The sequence below is a fragment of the Pleurodeles waltl genome, chromosome 3_1 (assembly GCF_031143425.1).
Source record: "Pleurodeles waltl isolate 20211129_DDA chromosome 3_1, aPleWal1.hap1.20221129, whole genome shotgun sequence".
Taxonomy (NCBI): Eukaryota; Metazoa; Chordata; class Amphibia; order Caudata; family Salamandridae; genus Pleurodeles; species Pleurodeles waltl.
This window is the reverse complement of record NC_090440.1, coordinates 1,125,499,014-1,125,519,089: the sequence shown is the minus strand read 5'-3', so window position 1 is coordinate 1,125,519,089 and position 20,076 is coordinate 1,125,499,014. Positions and strand designations below refer to the sequence as shown.

General features: G+C 43.9%; 1 protein-coding gene across 1 annotated transcript in view; it reads right to left on the bottom strand.

Annotated features, from left to right (window-relative positions):
- The window catches only part of JHY (junctional cadherin complex regulator), a 317,713-nt gene that overhangs the window by 39,594 nt on the left and 258,043 nt on the right, over positions 1 to 20,076 (bottom strand). The window lies entirely within an intron of this gene.

Below are 20,076 nucleotides of genomic sequence, written 5' to 3'. Positions count from 1 at the left end.
GTTGTGGGATGTTAGGTTTGTAGGGGTTTATGGAGGAAGTTAAGTAATAATTAATTAGTTAACAATTAATTGTTAATTATTTAAATTAATGTAAAGATGTAAGTTATGGAATAGCCTTTTTTATAGTTATATTTCAAGTGTGGGATGTGAGGTTTGTTGGGAAGCAGAGTGACAAGCTAATTATTTATTAATTGAATAAAAATTATGTATTAATAAACAATTTTTTTGATTGAAAAGTAATCATGTACATTGGTTGTTTTTAGTCATTTTAAAAATAAATGTATCCATATTTTTATGTTAACTATTTTTTATTAAGAAGTCAATATTTTTTTCTGCATTCATGGTGTTACTCATATATGTACTGTGTTGGAAGTGAATAATTTTTCCTACTCTTGCTTAGAGTGAAGTAAGAATAGTAAAATTATCCTCCTTGCAGTTCAATACTTTCCCTACTGCTACACTGTTAGGAGAAGGAATAGTAAATTTCACTCCTCCAAAATCCAACGCTTTTCTTACTGTTTCAGACACAGGAGTGGGAATAGTACATTTTCCCCCCTCCAAAGTCCAACACTTTCTCTACTGTTGCACTGTTTGGAATGGGAGTAGTAAATTTCACCCATCCAAAATAATATGCTTTCCCTACTGGTGCAGAGACTGGAGTGGGTATGGTAAAATTACCCCTCCGGAGCTCAACACTTTCCCTACTGTTGTGCTATTTGGAGTGTGAAATAGTATTTTTTAACCCTCTGAATTCCCATGCTTTCCCCACTTCTGCCCTATTTGAAGTGAGAATAGTAAATTTCACACCTCCAAAATCCTAATAGGTCTCTTATGTTGCACTGTCTGGAGTGGGAATAGGAAATTTTACAACTCCAAAGTCCAACATTTTCCTTACTGTTGTGCTGAATGGAGCTGGATTAGTACATTTTACCCCTCTGAAATCCAATGTGTTCCTACTGTTGCCCAGGTAGGAGTAAGAACAGTAAATTCAACCACTTGGAAGTTCAACACTTTTCTTACTGTTGAGTTGTTTAGAGTGGGAATTGTAAATTTCACCCATCCAGAGTGCCTATTGTTTCGCTGTTTGGAGTGGGAATAGTACATTTCAGGCCTTGGAAATCCATGGCTTTCCCTACTGTTGTGTTGTTTGGATGGAGTAGTATACTTAACCTCCTCCAAAGTCCAACACTTTCCCTACAAATCTAGCAAAAAGCCACCCCAGGGACACAGCTGTTTGGTCTGACTTGGCAGGAGCTTTGACAGCTCCCACCAAGTGAAAGAGAACACTTCACTTTCTGCAAGTGAGAGCTCTGAAACAGCTCTGACTTGCAGAAAGTGAAGTTTTCATCTCTTTCCCTGCATGCAAATATGCGTGCAAGGAAACAGATGAAAACAATGCTCCCACAAGCTAGGAGCTCCTATTTAAACAGCTCCCTGCTTTTGGGAGCAATGCTGGCTTCCGCAGGATGTTGGGAGTTGGCTAGGACCACATGGCCTTGAGGCTCAATCCCGGTCCTGTCACTCTCTCTCTCGCGTTCTCTCTTCCATCCGAGAGAGAGAAAGAGAGAGAGAGAGAGAGAGATTGTTATTGCAAAGGTCTCTCCATATAATGACTTCAGACTAGCAAGATGTTTGGTAAGAATGTTATAGTTACGTTTTGATGGACAGCAGAGCATGGTCACTTCTGGCCTAATTGTAAAGCTCTTGAACTGTCAATCAGTAGGCTGAAGGTTGAAATCATTGTATCTCAAAGCATTTTGGCGCCCCCATGTTTCTCATCCCCCGCTTGACAGATCACCCCGAAACTTTCCAGACAGATGCTGAAATAAGCGTCATACTTTGCTGGAAAATTCCATGAAGATTCTTCAAACAGCGCCAAAGTTATTAGCAACACAAAAAACCTTCTAAATTAGAAACTAGGTCCTATCTATAACTACATATTGGCGACTGCCACTAGGTAATATATGCATATTACAATTCGATTATATATGTTTTGTGTGTTTACATAAATATATATTTAAATATAGTGTAAAATATTACTGAAATATATTTAATCACATTATATTACATTTATTTATTAAAATATTTAACATTTACTACTGTAAACTATATTCATATTAAATTTATTTTATGTATTTCTATGTTTGGATGATATTGGAGTCAACAATATTTTTTCTGATATTTTTGTTTTTACCATTATAAATATAGGAGCATGATATTGAAGTAAAAAAAAATTTTGACACAATATTTTTGTCCATGATGTTATTTGCAACAATATTCTGTTTGTGATCCTTCACTGGTCTTTATCAGCAATGTCTTCTCAGTAGAGAAGAGGAGCAAAGGAATGCATGTGGCAATAAATTTAAGATAGTTTAATAAGTGGGTTGTGTATCACCACTTCAAAATGGAAGGTATTCATTTGCTAAGAGACATGTTGAAAAATGATTGCTTGACAAGGTTGGACCTGAAAGCTGCTTTTTTGATGGTACCCATTTGGGGTTCACAAAAGATGTTTCTACAATTCAGATGGATGGGGAAAATGTGCTGATTTAAAAGTCTCCTATTTGGTCCATTGTCTGCTCTGTGGTGCTTTATAAAGGTACTACACCTAGTGCCAGCATGGATACTAGCAGGGGAATAATAATAATAATCTATCTAGGTGAGATTTTAATAACGGGATGGAACAGGAAGGTTGTTATCTATCAAACAACTATGTGAATAGATCTGTTGTACTCCCTGGGATTCAATGTAAACATGAAGAAATCATGTTTTGTACCAAGTCAGGAGCCTCATTTTATTGGCTTTGTGGTAGATAACAGTTCAAACAGAACTCCGGTTGCCAAGAGAAAAGTTTAAAAGATTAAGAAAGGAACTACAGAGGTTTTCTGTGGTTGGAAGAAGTTTAATTGAGAATGTTGGAAAGGATTCTAGTTTCCTGTCACTGTCCATTCAGGTAGCTTTCCCAGGTTCTTCCCACCATTGTGCCCTACAGAGGGTAAAAATTAGGTACCTGAGGTGGAGTTGATCACATGCTCATTAGATAGTTTTAGATAGAAAATCAAAGGAAGAGCTAATTTGGTGGACTCAGAATGTGAATGCATGGAATGGCAGGGCAATATCTGGTGAGGAGCCAGAAGTACTGATAAAATCAGATAGGAATTTAGAAGGAGGTGCCATGGAATGTAGGAAGTTGTCCAGAGGTGGTGGCTGGACAGATGAGAAGAACTTGTTGTAGAGCCATTTTAGAGCTGTGTCTGGGCACGTAATTTTAGCAACTAGGCCTGCTGCTTGTGCCCTTTAGCACGGTAACGTTGTAGTTTGTTTCATTTAATTCTTTTCGAATCGGACATATTTCTGAGGGTGTTTTATTTTCTTTATCTTGTTGTCTTTTCGCCTAGGAAAACATTACATTTCCTAGCACGACATTCTTTCACTCTGTGCTCCCTTCAAGGCTGCAGTGAGATAGGATTGTCGACACAAGTGGTACACTGTGTCTCTAAGATTCACAGAAACACGCATATTTTTATGTACAGACACTTTCTCAGAACATCAGTTGTTTTATTATAAAAACATTTCCCTGTTTCATGTACGTTAAAGAGAGAGGTTCCAGTCAGATGACCACGACTACGTGCTGTCTGACTTCATTACAGCTGCTCGCTGAGACCACAAGTTCCCTGGCCCACATGGGGATAGTGTCTCAATAGATAACAGGCATCTTCACTGCTGTCCTACTTAGGTAGGGGGGGTGATGTCTTCTTCGGGGGGTGGGGGTGAGGGAATCCTGGAGGGCAGATTAGGGCTTATCCTGCTGTGCTCTAACATATCTTAGGTAGGAATGACACATATCATGCATAGTGACAGTATGGTGAGTCTTCTCCTGTGTTTCACTTTTCTTGTCATCATTTTGCTTCTAGTATATTTCATCATTATAATTATTGTATTTCATGTTACTTTATCTAAGACAAGCAGATTCAATAAATCTTATTGAACCATTTCCTTCCTCTGTTTGTCTTTGCATGTGTGAGAGTAATGTAACTGAGATAAAAGGATGAGATCTGATCCACTAAGATTTCTCTGAGAAGTCACAAAATCATGTGCCTGGCTGGCACAAACCATCCCTGCTCCTGGGCAGAGATGAGGTGCTGCTAGCTGGCTGGAAAAGGATTAGGACCACAGCTGTCACATGGTGTATGGTTCAGGTGATGCTGCCACCAAATCCAGCAGCCTCATTGGTCCAATGAAAGCCGTTGCAACATGGTGCTGCCAACGTTTGGTCAGACACTGATTTTTGGATCCTCCTAATTATCTTTGTCTCACTACGTGCTGATGGCACCCCTATAATATATATGGATAAGTCTGCGGTATTGAGGATTTTCTCCTCAGCTACATACGTAGTACCTATTCTATGCTGTAGGTTGTTCACGCTTGAATCTTAAAAGGATCAATCACCATTTGGTGTCCTTATTTCTGAACAGGTGCAGTAACAGCCGGCATTAACCCTGCGACTGTACATTCCATCATGAGTAACTTGCGGCACAGTATTTGCCACGCTCTATACTACCGTACAAGGTATACCAACACTTGCCAATCTTTCTGAAGTGTTAAATCAAATTGAAGATTAATACGGGGCTGCCCTATCCCTGGATTTGGGGATGCAGTTAATGGGCAATTTTGCCACTGTGTCTTTGATAATATTAAGAAATCTTAAAAAGGAAGCAGCAGCACTAACAGTACGGGATCAAGAACACAAGCTTCCAAACATTATCACCAAGACCTAATCTAGTATTGGTCGAGATAGTCTGGGAGCCAGACCAAGTAAACCAAAATTACTGGGTAAATCCTATAAACGTTCTACCAAGCAGGCATCTGAGGGTTTAAAAAAATGCTAAGATAAACAAAAGCAAACACCTAAAAAAGAAAGGGGAGAATCTCTGCATTGGGAGATCCCTCAAAACTGCTATAATCATAGAAACAGAGATAATAGAAAAAACTCCTGATAGATATCAATATACTAAAACACGTCAATCTCGCTCCTTTCAGGACTCCCTGGAAAAATGCAGTGAGAGAAGTGGATGGTCAGAACTGTGAACTGAGTATGTGAAACAGAGAAAGGAGTCACAACGCTCATCAGGAGTTTCTGTTAAGAAAGAAGAGAAACTTCCTCAACAAAAACCTCAATTCAAAAAGAAAAAGGTGGCAGTGATTTCTACACAAAATGCCACTCGGATTGAGAGCTTTACTGAAGAACAGGAAGTAGGCACTAGCCCTGTCTGACAGCGCGGCAAAGGTCACAATATATCGCTGGAATTTTCAAGAGCATCTGGAAATGAAATCAACTAACAACTTTTTACAAGTCAAGACTGCGGACAAGCGGCAGAAAGAGATTGGCCATCAGAATTTGTCTATAGACTCCCATATGGGGAAGAGGTGGTTCAACCCTCTTTCTTGCCCCTTGTTCCAAGAGAGCTCCGGAAGGCTTGCGCCTTTGATTGGGCGTTGGCACAGGCACCGCATTATATCGAAACCGTGTAGGGTGGAATGAAGATTCTCCCTACCATATGATACCAATTAGATGCTAAACACAACCTCAAGCACAATATTCAATAAAGCATGAAGCTACAGCATCCGTGAGGGAAATCTTCACGCAACCAGAGTACCAGGGAATGGTCGCACGCTGTGTCTCACCAATGAACAACCCATTGTTCCCCGTAGCTAAACTGGATCATTCATATAGAAAAGTCTTAGACTACAGACATTTAAATAGTCACACACGCACATTTCCCATTCAAAAGGCACACAATACAGCACTTATTAATAATATAGTGCAAAAAAAATACAAAGCAACCTTGGATATTCCCAACATTTTTCTGCCAAAATATAGCACCTGAAAGTAGGGATTTAATAAGATTTAGCGTTTCAGGCTCACAGAAAAAAAAATTGTTGACACCCACAGGTGTATAAAAACAGTCCAGGAATGTTTGCAGTTCATGTTAATTCAACTTTACACAACATTGACACTGAGCCATTGTGCTATGTAGATGGTACATACCTTACGGATGATGATCTTGTTCAACATATAAGACGGGTGAGCCAGACTGTTGTGGGATTTGCCGAATTAGGCTACAAATTTAATTAAAAAAAAACTAAAATAGCCTTCCTTATTGTTCTATTTTTGGGATATGAATTATCAGATGAAGGCACGAGTCTAGAGCCCCAATTCAATTTTTAGAAAAATGTGCACAATTGCAACCCCCAAATACTATCAAAAAGCTTCAGCCACTGTTGGGCTTTTAAACTTTGGCAGAACTTACAGGCCAGATTATGCACAATGCATTAAACCATTCTAGGACTTAATACGTCCATACTTTTCAAGCAAATATTGGACAGTCAAACGCACACGCATTCTCAGAGCATTGCAACAAGACATGCTTACAGCTAAACACTTAACTAGAAGAGACAACAAAACACATTTGGTCATCAGAGTAATTGCTATCTCCAATATGAACTAAAATACCCAGTTCCAGCAGACACTTTGCCTATTTAACAATATCAAATAATTATATACACTGATGACTCAGCCCAACTATAGGCAATAGGCAATAGGCACCAAACACCAACACTCCACCACCCGTGTGGTTGTGAGTGGCTACATGAAGGATGGTGAATTCCATCCACAACATACCTACACGCAGACCTTAGGGGGCTGCACTGCACAACTAGCAGAGCTCAATGCTCTGTTGATGGCACTGGAATGCATGGATTCAAGACATTTAACATTAATCATCTGAGATACGTACTACTGTGTCCAGTCCTTCAATTAATACATGCATTACTGGAGCCAGAATGGGTTCAGAGATTCAAAAGGTAACACCATCAAATACAGACTTCTGTGGAGGAAAGTAGCGGATCTGAAGGAAACGCTAACTAATGCCCATGTAGTTCATACATTGGGACATCAACGTGTTGGAATAAACGTTCCAGGCAATAACACGGCTGAAGAAGCAGTCAAGTCAACGACAGCTACCGTTTCTATTGCTACAATAACTCATTCACGGACGAGGTTGGATGATGAAACATTGGCTGCTGTGAAAAGTTTGGCTGAAAGGAAGCCCATGCCAAAGGCATATACTTCCAAGTATTCCTCCAGCAAGTGTAGCCTAAATACTGCCCTAGTAACAATACCAGGGGTGAGAGATCATGTGATACCCAACAAAGATCAGAGACTTGGGTTGATTAAAGCAGCACATGAAGGAGTTGCTTCTGCCCAGGCTGGTGTGGTAGCTACTATTTCACTCTTACAAGCATGTTATTGGTGGCCAGGTCTATACAAACAGACGAAGCAGTATGTCCTTTGCTGTGACATCTGTCAGCAAATAAAAAGGTCCACCATCAAAAGCCCACCGCAGACACCCCTCTTAATTTCCAACAAACATCTACAATGTGAATAGCTGGTCCACTGTGGTCCCTTGACACCTGATGATGCATACAAATATATCCCAGTCGCTTTCGACACAAGATCCAGATTCCAATGGGTATGGCCACAACACTCAGCTGACACTCACACTGTTATTAAAGAATTACAAGCCTTTATCGGCACATATGCAGGTGCTGCTTTCCACTTGGACCAGAGCCCTGCTTTCGCCTCAAGAGAATTCATGGACACCACAATTTCCCTGAGAAGTTACAATGTCATGCGCCTGGTTGCCGCAAATCACCCCTGCTTTTGGGCAGAGATGAGGTGCTGCTAGCTGGCTCGAAAGGGATTAGGCCAAGAGTTGTCATATGGTGTGGGATTGGACTCAGTTCCCCTCAATTTAGGTGATGCTGTCACCCAAATCCAGCAGCCTCATTGGTACATTGAGAGCCAATGCGACAAACTCGCATAACAATTGTCTAGAATTGTTGGCAAGCTCATTTGCAGTCCATTGTTTCATTCAGGGCAGAGTGAAATCATGTGTAATGCTATGCATGGACAATATTTCAGCAGTGAGGAATGTCAACAATTTGGGAGAACCTCATTCAAAGGGGTTAGCAGATCTTGCAAAAGTGTTTAGCAATACTTTTTGACCAAGGGAATATCAGTATTGGCAGAACATTTTCCTGGGTTAAGTAATTTAAAGGATTCCAGTAAATGGAAATAAGTGTTTGTAAAGATTCAGGAGATTTGAGGTCCATTCAGAATGGATCTTTTGCAAACAGGCTAAAAGCTCCATTACCAAGGTTTTTTAGTTGGAAACCAGATCTGAAGCCATTGTGAGTGGATGGTCTTCTTTAGGGCTGGGGAGGTCTCAAACTGTACACTTTTTACGCCCTTTCTAATGTTAATTAGATTGTTAGTGCAGGGTGACAGATGCAAAGAGACAGTGGTTTTAGTAACTCCAATAAGGAGGTCTCAACGGTGGTTCCAAATAAAATGGAGATGTCTTTGGATTTTCTGCTCTGCCTTCTGAAGTTTGGAAGCCTAATAGTATGCCCTCAGGGAGAAAATCACAACTTGTTTATATAGAGTCATCTAACTCTGATGGCATGGAAGATTTTACGAGACAGTGGGAGATCCCAGGACTTTGGGCAGGAGATTTGAAACTTATAAGAAAATCCTGGGCACCAATAACTAGGAAAGTATATAGACTGGCACAGCACAAAATGGGTTTGTTGGTGCGTTCCAAGGGGTTCTAATCTCATTACAACTGATATAGTAAATGGTGGCAACTATCTAACTATGTTATTTGATTTAGGTCTGCCTTATAGGTGAATGTGTATAGATCTGGTATTGCAGCTGGTCAAGTTTGGCTGAATACAGTGTCTGTTGCACAGAATTTACTGGCAAACAAAATTATGCATCGTATGGGAGTTTTAAATTCTCCTGCCTCTAATAGTCATCTATGCCAGATGTGAAACAGGTTTTGACTGTAATTGAGAGTTGGGGCAACAATGATTTATTAAGTCTCAAACATATCTTACAGAAATTGACTATTTTCTTATGTTTTGCGTCATTTAGAAGAACTTCAGATGTGAAAGCACTGGTTGCGTCTAGTGGACCTTTTCAGCCATTGAATGCAGGTTTTTATATTAAATGAAGAACTAAGGGGCGGATTAGGAGTCTGGCGAATGAACTGCTAGACCGACATGGGGGCAGTCGGAGGGACGACACCAAGCCGGTGGCGTCCCAACTGCCACATTATGACATCCCACAGGGCTGGCAGGGCCGGCAGCGCAGTCACTGCAGCTGGCATTAGCCCCATCTGCAGGAGCTTGCTGACATCAATACCGGCTGCCCTGACTGCAGAGCCAGAAAGTCGGGCGCACTGTTGCCATGCACCAGTTTGTGCATGGCAGACAGTGCAAGCTGCGTTGATGCTGGTGGGGGGGCTCATGCAATGCCAACAACATTGGCAATTGCTGTCCTGTGGCCCCCCTGTGGCCTCCCTGTGGCCCCTTCCTTTTCACCGACCTTTTCATGATGGTGTTCTTGCCATGAAAAGGTTGGCAGAAAGGCAGATCGGAATATGGACGGCAGTGCCACTGCTACAACTGCCTCCATTTTCCCCAGCTCTCCCGACCACCACGGTGAGGCAGGAGTTGGCGTTGGTGGCAGTTTTGTGGCGGTCCAACTACCACCGTCCAACTCGGGTAGTTGGACCGCCAACAACGCTGCGGTCGCACTGCCAAAGTTGGGACAGTGGTCTTGGGACAGTGGTACTCATAATCGGCTGCCTAGACTCTTAAAAAAAAAGACTTTATTAATATTTAAAAAATAATGAAAGATTGTGTGTAGTTATATGTCATAAAAGATTATGAGAGAAAAATGGCAAATTTGAGAGGTAATAAAGTGCATGGAGTGGCACAGATGTGGATCTCTTAGAGGTTGCCACATATTACAGTTTCTACAGTGACCATAGCTAGAAAGTGAAGAGAGAGGCAGATGTGGATGCTGTTAGATTTGGAGCACATTCTGTAAGAGGTGCCTCTGCATTAAACGCGTTTGTAATGGGTGAAAACTTGCAGGATATTTTGAGAGAAGGGGACTAGTCAATTGAGAGGATTTTTATCATGTCTGCAGCCTACAAAGAAGGAAGAGAGCTTTGTTTTCAGGGTTTTATCAGAGGTTTGAAAAGTTCCATGTACGTTCAGCTGTTGCTGCTGTGAGTAAGGCAATAAAAGGATGTTGTGTAATCTTAGCTTCTGTAGCTTTAATAAAATCCAGATTTTCTGCCTGCCAAATTTGGGAAAATCTGCATTCTCCTGCAAGTTAAATCTTTAGGGATGCAACTTATTTAATTGGACCATTGTGATGGATATAGAGTTAATACTGAGACAGGCTGATGCCAGATGGCCAAATATACTTCAAAGTGGAAAATCTAGACTCAACATTGACAGAGAACTACACACCTTTTTTCTAGATTTAATTGCTAATTGTAAAGTTCTGTATTTCTGATGCATCTTACGATTTAGGGGAAGATATCTTCATCATTGAGAACAATCAATCAATCAATCAATCAATAATTTATAAAGCGCGCTATGTACCCGTTAGGGTTTCGAGGCGCTGGGGGGGGGATTAGGGGGGGTGCTGCTATCGTTCGAAGAGCCATGTCTTGAGGAGTCTCCTGAAGGTGAGGAGGTCCTGGGTCTGGCGCAGTGAGGTCGGGAGTGAGTTCCAGGTTTTGGCGGCGAGGTAGGAGAAGGATCTGCCGCCAGAGGTCTTGCGCTGGATTCGGGGGACGATGGCGAGGTCAAGGTTGGCAGAGCGTAGTTGACGTGAGGGAACGTAGAAGTTGAGTTTGGTGTTCAGGTAGGCGGGTCCGGTGTCGTATAGAGCCTTGTGTGCGTGGGTGAGGAGTTTAAAGGTGATCCTCTTGTCCGCGGGGAGCCAGTGGAGGTCCTTCAGGTGAGGGGAGATGTGACATCGGCGGGGTATGTCGAGGATCAGGCGGGCGGATGCGTTCTGGATGCGTTGGAGTCGTTTGATGTCTTTTGTTGGGATGCCTGTGTAGAGTGCGTTGCCGTAGTCGAGTCTGCTACTGACGAGGGCTTGGGTCACTGTCTTTCTGGTTCCTGTTGGAATCCACTTGAAGATCCTGCGGAGCATTCGGAGGGTGTTAAAACAGGAGGATGAGACTGCGTTGACCTGTTTGGACATGGTGAGGGTGGAGTTGAGGATGAAGCCGAGATTTCGTGCGTGGCTGGCTGGGGTGGGTGGGGGGCCCAGGGCGATGGGCCACCACGAGTCGTTCCTGGCCGAGGGGGTGCGCCCAAGGATGAGGACTTCCGTCTTGTCGGAGTTGAGTTTCAGGCGGCTGTTGTTCATCCACTCGGCGATGGATTTCAGTCCCTCGTGGAGGTTGGCTTTGGCGGTGAGAGGATCTTTGGTCAGGGAGAGGACGAGTTGGGTGTCGTCGGCGTAGGTGAGGATGCTGAGGTTGTTCTGGCGGGCCAGTTGTGCGAGGGGGGCCATGTAGACGTTGAACAGCGTTGGGCTTAGTGAGGAGCCTTGGGGTACGCCGCAGATGAGGTTGGTGGCATTGGAGCGGAAAGGTGAGAGTCGGACCCTCTGGGTTCTGCCGGAGAGAAAGGAGGAGATCCATTTGAGGGCCTTTTCTTGGATGCCGGCTTCGTGTAAGCGGGTTAGTAGGGTGCGGTGGCAGACTGTATCGAAGGCGGCTGATAGGTCTAGGAGGATCAGGGCTGAGGTTTCGCCGTTGTCCATTTGTAGTCTGATGTCATCTGTGGCGGCGAGGAGTGCAGTCTCTGTGCTGTGGTTTCGTCTGAAGCCAGATTGGGAGGGGTCAAGGATGAAGTTGTCTTCTAGGTTGTGGGCGAGCTGTGCGTTGACGATCTTCTCGATGACTTTCGCTGGGAAAGGGAGGAGGGAGATCAGTCGGAAGTTTTTGAGATCGTTGAGGTCAGCCTTAGGTTTCTTGAAGAGGGGTTGGATTTCTGCGTGCTTCCAGCTGTCCGGGAAGGTAGCGGTGTTGAAGGAGAAGTTGATGATCTTTCGGAGTGCGGGTGCGATGGTGACATCGGCTTTGTTGAACACGTGATGTGGGCAGGGGTCAGAGGGAGATGGAACAGAAATGGATTCGTAATTCTTTATTATTTTGATAAGTACCTTATACTTTTGTACACCTTAGAGGTACAATTGTGATATAAATATTCAAGTATGAAAACATGCTGTTACGTTTTGTCAAACGTAGTAGCACCACTGATGACATATTACATATAGCTTGTAATCCTTATAACTGAGGATATACACTAAGGCCCTCATTACAACATTGGCGGGCGGCAACCGCCGCCTGCCAAGTTGTAACCGCCGTGCGCCCGCCAATGCGGCCGCACTCCCGCGGTGCCCATTTTGACATCCCCGCTGGGCAGGCGGGCAGAAACAGAGTTTCCGCCCGCAACATGAGAGCTGGCTCCAAATGGAGCCGGCGATGTTGCGGCTGTGCGACGGGTGCAGTTGCACCCCTCGCGCTTTTCACTCTCTGCAGAGTGAAAAGCTGCATGGGGCCCTGTCAGGGGGCCCCTGCACTGCCCATGCCAGTGGCATGGGCAGTGCAGGGGCACCCAGGGGCCCCGCGACTCCCCATAACGCCAGCCTTTTCCTGGCGGTTCAAACCGCCAGGAAAAGGCTGGCGGTAGGGGGACTCGTAATCCCCTGCCCTGGCAGATTACTACCGCCGGGGCCATTGTGGCGGGAAACCGCCGGCCCCGGCGGTGTTGTAATGACCCTGGAAGCACCGCCAGCCTGTTGCCGGTGCATCCGTCATTTCAGCCCTGGCGGTCCTGTACCGCCAGTGTTGAAATGACCCCCTAAATCTTTTGTGGGAATCCTGACAATGTTTATAGATATTTTTTATCTTTACCGTCATAAAAAAGGTATTGTAAGTCAATTATGAAGCATAATGAAAATGTCACTTACCCAGTGTACATCTGTTCGTGGCATCAGTCGCTGAAGATTCACATGTTGTGCATAGCCCGCCATCTGGTGTTGGGTCGGAGTGTTACAAGTTGTTTTTCTTCGAAGAAGTCTTTCGAGTCACGGGACCGAGGGACTCCTCCTCTTTGTCTCCATTGCGCATGGGCATCGACTCCATCTTCAATTGTTTTCCCCGCAGAGGGTGAGGTAGGAGTTGTTTGTTAGTAATAGTGCCCATGCAATGGAGTGAATAAGTATGTACCTATCTAAGATTTAATATATTTACAAATGTACAAAGTTGAAGCTAACTTCCAAACGGCTACAGGCTCCCGGGGAGGTGGGTGGGCACATGTGAATCTTCAGCGACTGATGCCACGAACAGATGTACACTGGGTAAGTGACATTTTCAGTTCAATGGCATCTGTCGCTGTAGATACACATGTTGTGCATAGACTAGTAAGCAGTTATCTCCCCAAAAGCGGTGGCTCAGCCTGTAGGAGTGGAAGTAGTCTGAAATAAGGTTCTTAGTACGGCTTGACCTACTGTGGCTTGTTGTGCTGATAGCACGTCTACACAGTAGTGCTTGGTAAATGTGTGAGGCGTAGACCATGTGGCTGCCTTACATATTTCGTGCATTGGAATATTCCCTAGGAAGGCCATGGTAGCGCCTTTCTTTCTGGTTGAGTGTGCCCTTGGTGTAATGGGCAGTTGTCTTTTTGCTTTAAGGTAGCAGATTTGGATGCACTTAACTATCCATCTGGCTATACCCTGTTTCGATATTGGGTTTCCTGCGTGAGGTTTTTGAAATGCAATAAACAGTTGTTTAGTTTTTCTGATGTTTTTAGTTCTGTCGATGTAGTACATTAGTGCTCTTTTGACGTCTAATGTATGTAGTGCCCTTTCAGCTATGGAATCTGGCTGTGGGAAGAACACTGGTAGCTCTACCGTTTGATTTAGGTGGAACGGTGAAATAACCTTTGGCAAAAATTTAGGATTGGTCCTTAGGACTACTTTATTTTTGCGTAGTTGGATAAAAGGTTCTTGTATTGTAAACGCCTGAATTTCACTTACTCTTCTTAGAGATGTGATGGCGATGAGAAATGCAACTTTCCATGTTAGGAATTGTATTTCGCAAGAGTGCATAGGTTCAAAGGGTGGACCCATGAGTCTTGTTAAGACGATGTTGAGGTTCCATGAAGGAACGGGTGGTGTCCTTGGTGGTATAATTCTTTTGAGGCCTTCCATAAACGCTTTAATGACAGGTATCCTAAATAGTGAAGTTGAATGGGTAATCTGCAGGTATGCAGATATTGCTGCTAGGTGTATCTTAATGGAAGAGAAGGCCAGGTTCGATTTTTGTAAGTGTAGTAAGTAACCCACTACATCTTTTGGAGATGCGTGTAATGGTTGAATTTGATTATGATGGCAGTAGCAAACAAATCTTTTCCATTTGCTTGCATAGCAGTGTCTAGTGGATGGTCTTCTGGCTTGCTTTATGACTTCCATACATTCTTGTGTGAGGTTTAAGTGTCCGAATTCTAGGATTTCAGGAGCCAGATTGCTAGATTCAGCGATGCTGGGTTTGGATGCCTGATCTGTTGTTTGTGTTGCGTTAACAGATCTGGCCTGTTGGGCAACTTGACGTGGGGTACTACTGATAGGTCTAGCAGTGTTGTGTACCATGGTTGCCTTGCCCACGTTGGTGCTATCAGTATGAGTTTGAGTTTGATTTGACTCAATTTGTTTACTAGATATGGAAGGAGAGGGAGAGGGGGAAAAGCGTACGCAAATATCCCTGACCAGTTCATCCATAGGGCATTGCCTTGAGACTGCCTGTGTGGGTATCTGGATGCGAAGTTTTGGCATTTTGCGTTCTCCTTTGTTGCAAATAAGTCTATTTGAGGTGTTCCCCAACGTTTGAAGTAAGTGTTTAGAATTTGGGGGTGAATTTCCCACTCGTGGACCTGTTGGTGATCTCGAGAGAGATTGTCTGCAAGTTGATTCTGGATCCCTGGAATAAACTGTGCTATTAGGCGAATGTGGTTGTGAATTGCCCATTGCCATATTTTTTGTGCCAGCAGGCACAGCTGTGTCGAGTGTGTCCCCCCGTTTGTTTAGATAATACATTGTTGTCATGTTGTCTGTTTTGACAAGAATGTATTTGTGAGTTATGATTGGTTGAAATGCTTTTAATGCTTGGAAAACTGCTAGTAGTTCGAGGTGATTTATATGCAGCTTTCTTTGATGTACGTCCCATTGTCCTTGTATGCTGTGGTGATTGAGGTGTGCTCCCCACCCTGTCATGGAAGCATCTGTTGTTATCACGTATTGTGGCACTGGGTCTTGGAAATGCCGCCCTTTGTTTAAATTTATGTTGTTCCACCATAGAAGCGAGAGGTATGTTAGGCGGTCTATCAACACCAGATCTAGAAGCTGACCCTGTGCTTGAGACCATTGTGATGCTAGGCACTGTTGTAAGGGCCGCATGTGCAACCTTGCGTGTGGGACAATGGCTATGCATGAGGACATCATGCCTAGTAGTTGTAATATCATCTTCGCCTGTATTTTTTGTGTTGGATACATGCGTTGTATAATCTTTTGGAAATTTTGAACCCTTTGTGGACTTGGAGTGGCTATTCCCTTTGTTGTATCTATTGTGGCTCCTAGGTATTGTTGTACCTTGCACGGCAGAATGTGTGATTTTGCATAGTTGATGGTGAAACCGAGTTTGTAGAGGGTTTGTATGACCTGATCTGTGTGGTGTGAGCACCTTGTCAGTGAGTCGGTCTTGATTAGCCAGTCGTCTAGATACGGGAATACGTGTATTTGCTGCCTTCTGATGTGTGCAGCCACTACTGCTAGGCACTTTGTGAAGACTCTTGGTGCAGTTGTTAAACCGAAGGGCAATACTTTGAATTGGTAATGTATTCCTTTGAATACGAACCTTAGGTATTTCCTGTGCGACGGATGTATTGGTATGTGGAAATACGCGTCTTTGAGATCTAAGGTTGTCATGTAGTCCTGTTGCTTTAGCAATGGTAACACTTCTTGTAGCGTGACCATGTGAAAGTGTTCTGATTTGATGTAGGTGTTTAGTGTTCTGAGGTCTAGGATTGGTCTCAGTGTTTTGTCCTTTTTTGGTATTAGGAAGTACAGTGAATAAACTCCTGTGTTTATTTGTGTCTTTGGTACTAGTTCTATTGCGTTCTTTTGCAATAATGCTTGAACTTCTATTTCCAGAAGGTCTGAATGTTGTGTTGATAAATTCGGTGCTTTTGGTGGTATGTTTGGAGGGATTTGTAGAAATTCTATGCAATAACCATGTTGGATAATTGCTAAGACCCAAGTGTCTGTAGTTATTTCCTCCCATGCTTGGTAATACTGACCTATTCTTCCCCCCACTGGTGTTGTGTGGAGGCGATGAGTGACATGTGAGTCACTGTTTGGTTGTAGGGGTTTTGGGGCTTTGAAATTTTCCCCTATTCCTAGGGAATTGTCCTCTGTATTGGCCCCGAAAGCCTCCCCTTTGGTACTGTCCCTGGTAGCTGGACGGTGTTGCCTGTGAGGTGCTGGCTTGTGTGGCCTGACCCCGAAACCCCCCTCTAAAGGTTGTTTTGCGGAAGGTGCTGTAAGTGCCTCTGCTCTGCGGGGAATAGAGTGCGCCCATGGCTTTAGCAGTGTCAGTGTCCTTTTTGAGTTTCTCAATTGCCGTGTCCACTTCTGGTCCGAACAGTTGTTTCTCATTGAATGGCATATTGAGCACTGCCTGCTGTATCTCTGGTTTAAAACCAGACGTTCGTAGCCATGCGTGCCTTCTTATAGTCACAGATGTGTTAATTGTTCTTGCAGCTGTGTCCGCTGCATCCATAGAGGAGCGTATCTGATTATTAGATATGTTCTGTCCTTCCTCAACCACCTGTTTCGCCCTTTTTTGTAGCTCTTTGGGTAGATGCTCAATGAGGTGTTGCATCTCGTCCCAATGGGCTCTGTCATAGCGCGCAAGCAGTGCTTGAGAGTTAGCGATGCGCCACTGGTTTGCAGCTTGTACTGCGACTCTCTTTCCGGCTGCATCGAACTTGCGGCTCTCTTTATCTGGGGGTGGTGCATCCCCAGATGTGTGGGAGTTGGCTCTCTTGCGAGCTGCTCCTACTACGACGGAATCTGGTGGCAGCTGTGAGGTGATGAAAACAGGGTCTGTGGGAGGTGCTTTATATTTCTTTTCCACTCTTGGTGTTATTGCTTTACTCTTGACCGGCTCCTTGAAGATTTCCTTTGCGTGCCGAAGCATTCCTGGAAGCATAGGCAGGCTTTGGTAGGAGCTATGGGTGGAGGAGAGGGTGTTGAATAAGAAGTCATCCTCGACTGGTTCCGAGTGTAGGGACACGTTGTGGAACTCTGCTGCTCTAGCCACCACTTGTGAGTATGCTGTGCTATCTTCCGGTGGTGAGGGCTTTGTAGGATACGCCTCTGGACTGTTGTCCGACACTGGGGCGTCGTATAAGTCCCAAGCGTCTTGGTCCTGGTCACCTTGGCTCATGGTGGTGTGAGCCGGGGAATGTGATGGAGTTTGTGCCGGTGAAACGTTAGTTACAGGTGGAGGAGAGGGTGGCGGAGTTACCTTTTTCACCATTTTTGTTTGTGGTGCTTGGTCTGACTGAAACTCCAGTCTCCTTTTTCTCCTAATAGGGGGAAGGGTGCTTATTTTCCCTGTTCCTTCCTGTATAAAAATACGTTTCTGAGTGTGGTCCACTTCGGTGGATTGCAACTCTTCCTCAAATCTATGCTTTTGCATCTGAGAGGACTGTGATTGCTCCTCTGAATAGGAACCGGTAGTTGGGTCGGTTGCGGGTCGTTTTGGCACCGAAACCCTGTCTGTACTCTTTTTCGGCTCCGAGGTGACCTTCTTCTTTTTCGGAGTCGAACCCTCTCGGCGTCGATCTTCCTCCGTGCCGCTGTCTCTGCGTCGAGCAGTTTCGGCTCCGCTATCTCGGCGTCGATGTTTTTCAGCAGCACTTTCTCGGTCCCGAGAAGGCTGCGTGCCGGTGTCTCGACCGGAGTCGGACGATCTCGGCACCATTTCGGCCTTTTTCGGTGCCGATGGTCGGTCACCGAATTTATGGGTCGAGCCATGGCCTGGTGGCAGTGGCGTCCCCTGGGCCTTGTCAGTTTTCTTGTGTGCTGGCTTTGACGTCTTACTCACAGTTTTTTGGTCGTCGAATTCCTCGGAGTCCGATTCATTGATCGAGAAGGTTTCTTCTTCCTCTTGTTCCTCGAACTCTCGGTGAGCTGTCGGCGTGGACGCCATCTGCAGTCTTCTGGCTCGACGGTCACGGAGTGGTTTTTCGGGACCGGAACGCACGACAGGCCTCGCAAGTCTCTTCACTGTGCTCAGGCGACAGGCACAGGTTACAGACCAAATGTTGGTCTGTATACGGGTATTTGTTGTGGCATTTAGGACAGAAACGGAACGGGGTCCGTTCCATCAGCGTTGTTTTACACGCGGGGTGGCCGACCAGGCCCCGACGGGGGATCGAAAACTACCCCGAAGGGTACCGGAGCTCTTCACTTTTCGATTCGGTGTCGATTCTAACTAAGCCGATCCCGAACGCAACAATACCGACGTAATTTTTCCGATATTGAGCTAACTTTCCGTTCCGAAACCCGGAGCGAAAGGAACACGTCCGAACCCGATGGCGGAAAGAAAACAATCGAAGATGGAGTCGACGCCCATGCGCAATGGAGACAAAGAGGAGGAGTTATTAGAGGTGAAACTAAAGGAAACTAATAATGTTCATTTCTATTGCGATTATTCTGCATAGTAAAATACTAGAAATTGTTTATGAAGAAGGATGGTGCATATTGCACAATAAGATACTGCATTTTAATTTAAATCCTTAGAAGACCTAAATTGCAGTTAGAAGTTATACTAATCAATCATATTAGCTTTCGTGAGTGATGTACTTTGATGATTAAGTGAGGCATCACACATGATTTTGACATTTAAATGGATAAGATAATAGAATGGCGCATGTAGCACATTCAGACTTCAATGTTAATTTTAATCCAAATATTCAGGGCTCAAGGTCTTGCAAAAGTAATTTATCTTGAATAAAAATGTTTAGTGATATGTTCTACTGTGGGGTTAAGAAACTCATATTGGTATATTCTAATAATTTAATTTGAAGGCACACTCAGAATATAAATAACTTGGATAAATATGAGAAACACAATTCAAAGTTTATATTTCCAATCACTATTTGTGACTTAACAGTGTTGGCAAATATAAGACATTTGTTAGACAGGGCAAATGTGGGCTGACATGTATAGCACAAAAGGTACACTGATGTCTGATAAGGAAACCACTGCTGGTGACTACCATGATTGGAGACAATCCAAGTGTTGAAATATTTATTTTCTAGGTGTGACTCTTTGTTTGGATTAATGGGATTTTGATATTTACATGTTGTGCAGTTTGAATAGGCCCTATCATGGGTCTTTGACTGACTGATGAAGCATTGACAAATATTTATAATCGAGCAGGTAGCTACCTAGCACATTTGTAATAACGATTAGTCTTGAATTATGAAATGAGAGCAAGTATGCCTTTTAGCATGAAGCTTTTTGAACATGAAGGATCTTATAAATGATGTTGTTTAATTATGAGTCTCTTTTCGGTGTGCAGGACTGGAGTTTCCAATACTGTATTTGTGATAACTATTCATTGGTAAATTTGATGGAATGGAAAATTGTTTCGAAAGTTAGGAATTATGTTATTATCATTAATTAAGATTTTGTTTCTCCTTAAGGTAGTAAGGTAGTCAGGTAGTCTGAGCAGGAGGTGGAGGTTCAATTGGCAAAATATGGAGCAGAATATGAAACACTTTGTGCTGAGGCTATATCCCAGCCCAAAAAAACAAACCATATGTGGTTCCACATGATTGCACTTTGGAAATAAGACAAGGCCTCTTGTTACACTTATGGCACAAAGATTTAAATGAGTGGTTACTGGTGAAAGAGATGCGTATGACCTCCCTCTGATCTGCCCTGAGCTACCGCAAAACATGGAATGCTGGAAATAAGAGTACAAAAGCCCCAAAATTTGTAACGATGAAATGTTGTCCCAATGTAGATTTGCTAATGACAAAATGTGGGTCAGTTAGGGC